General features: G+C 38.5%; 1 pseudogene; it reads right to left on the bottom strand.

Moving 5' to 3' along the window:
* Positions 1–8,206: 8,206 nt before the first annotated feature.
* Positions 8,207–8,657, bottom strand: LOC105711972 (small ribosomal subunit protein uS12-like; annotated as a pseudogene).
* Positions 8,658–9,072: the final 415 nt, after the last annotated feature.

The raw sequence follows: 9,072 nt of genomic DNA, 5'->3' as shown, positions 1-9,072 counted from the left end.
GTGATGATTTTGTAAGAGTGAGCCAGCACTTCCAAGGACTTCATCTCTGTGGGAGCAGTGCAGAGTAGGTGCTTAAAAAATTATAGCACTCACCAGGTGCAGTTGCTCACGCCTGTAATCCCAGCACTTTGGGAGGCCAAGGCAGGTGGATCACTTGAGGTCAGGAGTTCGAGACCAGCCTGACCAACATGGTGAAACCCTCTCTCTACTAAAAACAAAAGTTAGCCGGGCATGGTGGTATGCACCTGTAGTCCCAGCTACTCGGGAGGCTGAGACAGAAGAATCGCTTGAACCCAGGAGGCAATGAGCCCAGACTGTGCCACTGCACTCCAGTTTGGCTGACAGAGTGAGACTCTGTCTCAAGAAAACCCAAAAAACAAAAAACGAAAAAAAACAAACCATAGTCCTCTGGTTCAGCATAGAAGGGGTATTAAAAAAAGCTCTCTAGTGGCAATCTGGTGATCTAGCTTCTAACTAACTTGCATCAGGGAGTTAAATAGTCAATTTTTTTTCTTTTTTTTGAGACAGGGTCTTTTTCTGTCACCTAGGCTGGAGTGCAGTGGTACAACCTGGGCTCACTGCAGGCTCAACTTCCTGGGCTCATGCAATTCTCCTACCTTGGCTTCTCAAGTAGCTGAGGCCATAGGCACACACCACCACACTGCTAATTTTTTTTATTTTCAGTAGAAATGAGGAGGTCTTGCCATGTTGCTCAGGTTGGTCTTGAACTCTTGGGCTCAAGCAATCCTTCAGCCGCAGCCTCCCAAAATGCTAGGATGACAGGTGTGAACCACCAAATCCAGCCTTAGACAGTCAATTTTTAACCCCTCACCAGTCTGGGAGGAGTTTACACTCACCCCAAGCACCTTAACTCTTACAATATCCACTGAAGTGATTGCATTCTAAATCTCTTAGCTCAGGGAGCTGAACGACTGGCACACACATGTTTTTCTAAACCACAGGGGGAAAATAAAAAGTTATTTTATATGGGCATGCAAGCTCTTTAAAGGATTCTACCCCCTGGGACTAATACCATGAAGAGACTTAAAAACACAGCCATTTCCCTCTGGAAGGGGTTTATGAAACACCCCTCCAGAGACTACTTGGTGGTCTGACTTCTAACTTGTATTGGGGAGTTAAATGGATAGTCAGTTATTAATCTGCTGTTAGCCTGGGAAAAACTTGCACTCACACTGAGATCTCTAACTTTTATAATACCCACCTAAGAAATGGCATCCTAAATCTCCTAACTGAAAGCAGAAGAGACTGGCATATGCATCTCTCCAGACTGCAGGAAAAAAGTCACATTTAAAAATGGGTGTACAATGACTCCCAGGGTCTCCATCACTTTACAGTGGTACAGAGAAGGGGCTTTAAAAACAGCCCGGGCCAGGTGCAGTGACTCATGCCTGTAATCCCAGTACTTTTGGAGGCAGAAGCAGGTAGATCACTTGAGGTCAGGAGTTTGAGACCATCCTGGCCAACATATTGACACCCTGTCTCTACCAAAAATTAGCCGGGCGTGGTGGTACATGCCTGTAGTTCCAGCTGCTCTGGCGGCTGAGGCAGGAGAATTGCTTGAACCTGGGAGGAAGAGGTTGCAGTGAGCCGAGATCATATCACTGTACCCCAGCCTGGGTGAGAGTGAGAACCTGTCTCAAAAATAATAATAAATAATAAATAAAAATTTAAAAAGTAAATAAAACTTGGCCTGGTGAGGTGTCTCATGTCTGTAATCCCAGCACTTTGGGAGGCCAAGGCAGGCAGATCAGCTGAGGTCAGAAGTTCAAGATCAGCCTGGCCAACATGGTGAAACCCCATTTCTACTAAAAACACAAAAATTAGCTGGGCATAGTGGCATGTGCCTCTGGTCCTAGCTACTCAGGAGGCTGAGGCAGGGGAATCACTTGAACCCAGGAGGTAGAGGTTACAGTGAGCCAAGGTCGTGCCATTGTACTCCAGTCTGTCTCAAAAAAATAAAATTAAATAAATAAATAAATAACTCTAAATCCCTTGGTTCTCTCCAGAAGGAATTTAAGATACACATGAAAAGCCCCAATTTTTAAAGCTACCTCCTGAAAGACTTCTTAAACCTAGTTAATATGGGAACAGAAGGGACTAGGCATATGCAAGTCTCCCTTGATCACAGAACAAACAGATGTTTTTAAACAGATGTCCAACCACTTTACCATCAGGTAAAACACTTCTAAGGGTTGTACCCCTTTAGAACAGTGCATAAAAAGGTCAGGAATGTGCAGGTCTAACTTTCTTTCTGGAAGGGATGTGTAACACACACTCCCAGTGGCTACTTGGCCAACTGGTCTCCAATGAACACGCATCAGGGAGCTAATGGGGCAAACAAACAGCAGCCGTTTAGTAGCCAGAACTAGAGCTTGATACTTCACAAGACCTCCCCTGGCTCACCCCAGAGATAAATCCATGCCTGTATATCCTTTCTAAAAAGAGTTCAACTATGAACCAAATGCCACAACTTCCATAGCTCCCATCAAAGAAACCGTCTGCTTAACAACCTAGCTATGGAAATTGAGAATGCTTTGTAATTTTGAGTGACTCAAGATTATAGAAATCAAACAGGTAGATATATAACAGGCACATTTCTAGAAGCTATACCTCCAGGATCAGAAGGTACAGCCTGAATTGTGAGTACAGCATCTATCATAGATCCTCTTTCCAGCTTAATGCAGAGAAATAAACACCTTCACCCAGTCCCACCGTGAAGATAGAAAGAACTGGAACACACATCTGACACTCCAACCTTTTCAGCTACATCTAAAATTACTGGCGTCTATCATACTAGTCTTAGGGTACTGAAGACTTGGCATATCCTAAGCTCTAGAAAGCCACCAAAAACAGAGATAGCACCCTGGACAAACAGATTTGAGAGGCACCTTAAAAATCTTTGGCTGGAGAGATCAGTGAAAACCTTCTAAACAAGGCCAGTCTAACAAGATGAAGAGAGGTAGTTATTTAATGTACAGAAACGAACACAGAGAATTAAGAAAAATGAAGAAACGGGAATATATGCCAAACAAAAGAATAAAATAAACCTCCAGAAACTGACTCAAATGAAATGAAATTTTGTGATTTACCTGACAGGAAATTAAAGACAGTAGTCAAAGATGCTCATGGAGGTCAAGTCAGCAATGCAAGAATAAGCTGAGGACTTCAACAAAAACAAGGTACAAAATATGCCAAAAGAAAACAATAGATCTGAAGAATGCCATAGCTAAACTGAAAAAGTTGGCCGAGGAGTCCAATAACAGTCTAGATCAAGCAGAAGAAAGGATCAGTTACTTTAAGACATATCACTAGAAATCACCCATTCTGAAGAGAAAAAAAGAACTGGAAAAATGTGAATATAGCTTTAGAGCTGTATGAGACATCATCATATGGAATAACTTACACAGTATTGACATGCCAGAAGGAAGAGAAAGAGAGGAAAGGACAGAAAATATATTCAAAGAAATAATGGCAGAAAACTTCCCATATCTGATGAAGAATTAGGAAACCACATTTAGGAAGCTTAAAGCGCACCAGAGACTCACACCACTATGCATCATACTCAAATTGTCAAAAGTTAAAGACAAAGAGGGCATATTAAAAGAAGAAAGAGAAAATTGTCACATATAGGGGAACACTCATAAGACTATCCACATCCTTCTCAGCAGAAGCCTTGCTATATAGCAGGGAGTAGGAGTATATATTCAAAATCCTGAAAGAAAAAGCCTTCAACCAGAATATATGTCTTTCAAAATACACCCAGAATACTGTCTTTCAAAAATAAAGGTGTGAAAAAGACTTTCTCAGATAAATGAAACCTGAGAGAGTTTATCACCATAGGACCTGTATTACAAAATATACTAAAGGAAGTTCTCCAATCAGAAGGAAGAGGATACTAATGAGTCACAAAAATATGTGAAATTATAAAACTCACTCAAATTCAAAACACTCTGATACTGTAACAATGGTGGTTAAATCAATTATATCTCTAGTATAAAGGTCAAAATGCAAAACTATTAAAAAATAAAGTTACAGTAATTTTCTAAGGGATACATATTTAAAAAAATATAAAGTATGACATTAAAAACATAAAGCATGGGAGGAGGGTGAGTAAAAGTAGAGTGTGTATGCAATTAAAATTAACTAGCTATTATCAGCTTGTATTATGATATGTTTAGCTATTATCAGCTTAAATTAACCTCTTATAAGCATAAGATACTTTATGTAAGCCTCAGGGTAACTACAAAGCAAAAATAAGGCTAAAATTGATACATGAAAAAGAAAATAACCACAGCATACCACTAACAAAGATATCAAACCATAAAGAAAGAAAGCAAGAGATGGAGAAAGGAACAAAGAATCAACAAAACAACTAGAGACAACTAACAAGATGATAGGATTGAGTTCATACCTATCAGTAATTAGCTTGAATGTAAAAACGGATTAAATTTTCAATGAAAAAATCTAGAGTGGCTGAATGAATAAAAAAAACAAGACCCAATTCCATGCTACCTACAAAAGAGTTCCTTACCTGTAAGGAAACACACAGACTAAAAATGAAAGGATGGAAAAAATATTTCATGAAAATAGAAATCAAAGGAGAGCAGGAATAGCTATATTTGCATCAGGTAAAACAGACTTTAAGTCAAAAACTGTAAAAAGTGGCTAGGCATGGTGGCTCATGCCTGTAATCCCAGCACTTTGGTAGGACAAGGCAGCCAGATCACAAGGTCAGGAGTTCAAGACCATCCTGGTTCACACAGTAAAACCCCATCTCTACTAAAAATACAAAAAATTAGTTGGGCATGGTGGTGTGTACCTGTAGTCCCAGCTACTCAGGAGGCTGAGGCAGGAGAATCGCTTGAACCTGGGAAGAGAGGTTGTAGTGAGCTGAGATCATGCCACTGCACTCCAGCCTGGGTGACAGAGCAAGACTCTGTCTCAAAAATAAATAAATAAATAAATACTGTAAAAAGAGACAAAGAAGATAATTACATAATGGTAAAGAAGTCTTCAGCAAGAGGATATAATGATTATAAATATATATGCACCCAAAACTAGAGTATCCAAATTTATAAAGCAACTATTAGTAGATCAAAAGAGAAAGATAGCCTGCCATATATTCATAGTAAGGTACCTCAACATTTTACATTACGCAGTGGACAGATTATTCAATCAGAAAATTAACACAGAAACCAAACTCTAAACTAAATGGGCCTAACTAATATTTATAGAACATTTCATCCCACAGCTGCAGACTACACCTTCTTCTCATCAGCAAATGTAACAATGAAGCCATATATGACAAACCCACATTAACATCATACCAAATGGGGGAAAGTTGAAAGACTTTCTTCTAAGATATGGAACAAGATTAGGGTGCCCACTTTCACCACTGTTATTCAACATAATACTGAAAGTCCTAGCAAAGATATTAAGCAAGAGAAAGAAATTAAAGACCTCCAACTTGGATAGGAGGAAGTCAGATTGTCCCTGTTTGCAGACAACAAGATCTTATATTTATAAAAACTTAAAGTCTCCACCCAAAAACTGTTAAAGCTGATAATCAGAAAAGTTGCAGGATACAAAATCAACATACAAATTTAGTAGTGTTTCTATATACCAATAGCAAACAATCTGAAAAAGAAATCAACAAAACAATCCTATTTACGGTAGCTACAAGAAACAATACCTAGGAATGATTTTAACCAAGGAAAGATGAAAGATCTCTACAATGAAAACTATAAAACATTAGTGAAGGAAATAGAGAATGCACACGCATGCGCATGCACACACACACACAATGGAAAGATATCCATGTTCATGGAGTGAAACAATAAATATTTCTAAAATATTGACACGGCTCAAAATGATCTACAGATTTAACGCTATTCATATAAAAACACCAATGACGTTCTTCACCGAAATAGAAAAAGCAAACTTAAAATTTATGCAGAACCAAACAGACCTTGAATAGCCAAAGTTGACCTGAACAAATAGAACAAAACTGGAGGCAACAAACAGTCTGACTTCAAAACATACCATGAAGCTGCGAGAGAACTCATAAATAAATCCATATATTTTCAGCCAACTGATTTTTGACAAAGGTGTAAAGAACACACAATGTGGCAAAAACAACCTCTTCAATAAATGATGCTGGGGAAACTGGATCTTTTTATGCACAAGAAGGAAACCAGACCCATATTTTTTAACCATACACAAAAATCAACTCAAAATGTATTAAAGACTTCAATGTAAGGCTTGAAACTGTAAAAGTACTAGAAGAAAATATAGGGCAAAATGATTCAGGACATTGGTTTAGGCAAGATTTTTCTGGATAAGACCTCAAAAGCACAGGCAAAAAAAAAAAAAAAAAAAAAAAAAAAAAAGACAAATTGATTACATCAAACTAAAAAGTTTCTGCACAGCAAAGGAAACAATTAACAGAGTGCAGAGACAACCTACAGAATTGGGTAAATTACCTGCAAACTATCCATCCAACAAGGGATTAATATCCAGAATATACAAGGACTTTAAATAACTCAACAGCAAAGAGATACATGTATATATTTGAGAAATATCTATTCAAATCATTTTTACCCATTTGAAAATAATATGATAGTTCTATTTTTAGTTTTTTAAGGAAACTTCCTAATAAAAAATCTATTTTACAATGGGCAAATGATCTGAATAGATATTTCTCAAAAAAGACCATTTTTTCCTTTGTCTATTGGCCAAAAGTGGCCAACAGACATATGAAAAAATGCTCAACATTATTAATCATCAGAGACATGCAAATCAAAACCACCATGAGAAATCTTCTCATCCTATTTAATATTGCTATTATCAAAAAGACAATAAATGACCAATGTTGGCAAGGATTCAAAGAAAGAGGAATTCTTATACACTGTTGGTGGGAATGTAAATTCGTATGGCCATTATGGAAAACAGTATGAAGTTTCCTCAAAAAAATAAAAATAGAACTACCATATGATCCAGCAATCCCACTACACTACTGAGTATTTATCCAAAAGAAAGGAAGTTAGTATGTTGAAGAGATATCTGCACTCCCATATTAATTACAGCACTGTTCACATTAGTCATGATATGGAATCAACCTACGTGTCCACCACTGGATGAATGGATAAAGAAAATACGGTATATACACACAATGGATTATTCAACCATAAAAAGAATGAAATCCTGTCATTTGCACCAATATGGGTGAGATTGGAAGACATTATGGCAAGTGAAATAAGCTAGGATCAGAAAGACAAATGCCACATGTTGTCACTCATATATGGGAGATTAAAAAGTTGATCTCATAAAAATAGAGAGTACAAGGCCAGGTGCGGTGGCTCACGCCTGTAATCCCAGCACTTTGGGAGGCTGAGGCAGGTGGATCACAAGGTCAGGAGTCTGAGACCAGCCTGGATAATATGGTGAAACCCTGCCTCTACTAAAAAATACAAAACTTAGACTGGCGTGGTGGCGGGTACCTGTAGTTCCAGCTGCTTGGGAGGCTGAGGCAGGATAATAGCTGAAACCCGGAAGGCAGAGGTTGCAGTGAGCCAAGATAACGCTACTGCGCTCCAGTCTGGGGGACAGAGCGAGACTCCTTCTCAAAAAAAGAAAAAAGAAAAAAATAGTAGAGAGTACAATAGTGGTTACCAAAGGTTGAGAAGGGTAGGAAGGCGTGGGGAATTGAGAAAGAGATTAGTTAACAGGTACTAATATTATAGTTAGGTAGGAAGTTATACCTTAGGTAGTTAGGTAGGAACAATAAGTTCTGGTGTTCTAGAACAGCAGGGTGACTATAGTTACCAATAAGGTGTATTTCAAAATAGGTAAAAGAGAGGATTTTAATAGTTCCTAATACAAAGTAGTGACAAATGTTTGGGGTGATAGATACGCTAATTACCCCAAACTGATCATTACCCATTGTATACATGTATCAAAATATCACATGTACTTCATATATATGCACAATTATTGTTTGTAAATTAAATCTGAGTCAAATATGACTAGGAAGAGTTATGAATAAAATAACTTTAGGAATAGCTTGATCTATTTTTTTTTTGTACTCCTCTTTTTTCCTATGTACAAGAGTGACATATGAGAAAGAAATATCTATGTCTCAGTAAGCTTAAAGGAATTTTTTTTTTTGGCATATGAAAATTCATTACTACAATGTTTTCACCATTGAAATTTTTGATCTTGGTCTTTCCTTCTTGCCTTTTTAAGGTCCAAAAGAGAGACATTGGCTACTTTGACAACCTTAAAGTGGACTCCAGGAATATCAACAACAGCATGACCTTTGCAAACAAATCCAGCAACCAGAACTTCATCGTTTTTGTCAATAGAGTTCAAGCAACCATCATTGGGTACAAAGGCTGTGATTTTTTTGCCTTGATCAGCTGGACCCTGACACACTTCCTGATGGCAGAATTTAGCTGCTTGGCTTCAACTCCTACTTTTTCCAGCATGATTCTTTTTGCATGCGAAGCACCTCCAAAAGGATTGGCCTTCAAGGCTGTGCCCAAATGAGTTTTCTTGTACTGTTTATCATGCCATTTCTGGTCTTGTCAGTGACTACGGGGCTCCCTAGCAGTACGAAGTCCATGACACTTGCCCATCCTTCCTGCGCCACAGGCCTGAGTGAAAGCAAGGAATTATTTCACTAAATACAAAATAAAAATTCTGTGTTGAAAAAAAGTTCTGTGAGCTAGGAGCGGTGACTTATGCCTGTAATCCCAGCACTTTGGGAGGACAAGGCGGGTGGATCATGAGGTCAGGAGTTCAAGACCAGCCTGGTCAACATAGTGAAACCCCATCTCTATTAAAAATACAAAAATTAGCTGGGCATTGTGGCACGTGCCTGTAATCCCAACTACTCAGGAGACTGAAGCAGGAGAATTGCTTGAACCGGGACCCAGGAGGCAGAGGTTGCGGTGAATTGACATCACACCACTGCACTCTAACCTGAGCTACAGAGCAAGACTCTATCTCAATAAAAAAACAAAACAACAAAAAACTTTGTGTCATTTAATT

Source organism: Aotus nancymaae, unplaced genomic scaffold (genome assembly GCF_030222135.1).
Source record: "Aotus nancymaae isolate 86718 unplaced genomic scaffold, 86718_ANA_hifiasm-v0.15.2.pri h1tg000016l, whole genome shotgun sequence".
NCBI lineage: Eukaryota > Metazoa > Chordata > Mammalia > Primates > Aotidae > Aotus > Aotus nancymaae.
This window is presented reverse-complemented; position numbering and strand designations above follow the sequence as displayed.